Source organism: Austrofundulus limnaeus, unplaced genomic scaffold (assembly GCF_001266775.1).
Source record: "Austrofundulus limnaeus strain Quisiro unplaced genomic scaffold, Austrofundulus_limnaeus-1.0 Scaffold3241, whole genome shotgun sequence".
NCBI lineage: Eukaryota > Metazoa > Chordata > Actinopteri > Cyprinodontiformes > Rivulidae > Austrofundulus > Austrofundulus limnaeus.
In genome coordinates this window covers 7,196-8,695 of record NW_013955643.1, presented here as the reverse complement: position 1 = coordinate 8,695, position 1,500 = coordinate 7,196, and the positions used below count along the sequence as shown (strand labels likewise).

At 50.1% G+C, this 1,500-nt stretch overlaps 1 pseudogene; it reads left to right on the top strand.

The window, feature by feature from the left end:
• Positions 1-157: 157 nt before the first annotated feature.
• LOC106511802 (thyrotropin-releasing hormone receptor pseudogene) lies at positions 158-1,495 on the top strand (annotated as a pseudogene).
• The last annotated feature ends 5 nt before the right edge of the window (positions 1,496-1,500 follow it).

The following is a 1,500-nucleotide window of genomic DNA, read 5'->3' as shown; positions in this document are numbered from 1 at the left end:
TTGTTGTTGTTGTTGTTGTTGTTGTTGTTGTTGTTGTTGTTGTTGTTGTAGAACCTTTTGTCTCCAGAGGAGCTCTTGGTTCTGTCACAGTCTGGGGTCAGAGGTGGTTCAGGGTTGAACTAAATGAAAGACAACAAAGATGTGTTTGTCTCCACAGGTGACCAAGATGCTTGCTGTGGTCGTGATCATTTTTGCTCTACTTTGGATGCCCTACCGGACTTTGGTTCTGATCAACTCGTTCGTGTCCACGCCCTACCTGGACACCTGGTTCCTCCTGTTCTGTCGGACCTGCATCTACGCCAACAGCGCCATAAACCCGGTGATCTACAATGCCATGTCTCAGAAGTTCCGCTCAGCGTTCCGAGGGCTCTACAGCTGCCAGCGGCTGGAGGGACACCAGAGAACACCGTCCTCGCTCCTGTCCGGTGTCGGCACCATCCGAGACCCGCGCCCCGTCCAGCAGCAGGACTCTGGACCTGACGAGGCGGACAGCAGGGCCACTCTGGAGACTTGCACTGATCTGAGGAGACACAACGAAAGCAAACATCAGCAAACAGCAGCAGTTAATGGAATAACTGCTGAAGAAGGTCCAGCAGGCCGGGGTCAGGACTCAGACCTGTCCAGTGAGACAGGAGACAAGCTGCAGACAGAAGACACAAACTGATGGGAGGACCAGTCTTCGTCTGCAAACACTGCAGCGAACTTTTGTTTCAAACTGCAGATAAACACAAGACAAAACATCATTTATTTATTTCTGTTGCTCAAATCTTTCCAGGCTCAGTCCTGAACCTTGAACTGGATCAGAGTCCAGGTCCTGAGGATCAGAGTCCAGGTCCTGAGGATCAGAGTCCAGGTCCTGAGGATCAGAGTCCAGGTCCTGAGGATCAGAGTCCACAGCAGGTTCATGGAGCCTCACAGACATCCTGACATCTGACTGTGAAATACACAAACTGCCTGAAGGCTGACACAACATTACAACAAGTTCACACAAAACTACCTGCTTACTGTCATCAACACATCTGGACCTGAGGAGACCAGGTCCTGAGGATCAGAGACCAGGTCCTGAGGATCAGAGACCAGGTCCTGAGGATCAGAGACCAGGTCCTGAGGATCAGAGGAGACCAGGTCCTGAGGATCAGAGACCAGGTCCTGAGGATCAGAGACCAGGTCCTGAAGATCAGAGGAGACCAGGTCCTGAGGATCAGAGGAGACCAGGTCCTGAGGATCAGAGACCAGGTCCTGAGGATCAGAGACCAGGTCCTGAAGATCAGAGACCAGGTCCTGAGGTTTTGGAGGCTCTCAGGGGTCTGCTGGAGCTCCTCTGATCAGTTGATGAACAGAAAGATTTTCCTCCAGGAGGTTTTCAGTCGTTTGTTGATTAAAATGTAGGAAAATCTTTTGTTCTGTTTTTATTTACATTTTACTAAAAATCTTTAGTGTTTTTTTGTATTTTCAGCAGAAAGATGATGTGTTGGGTCCTGTCCTGTCCTGTCCTGTCCT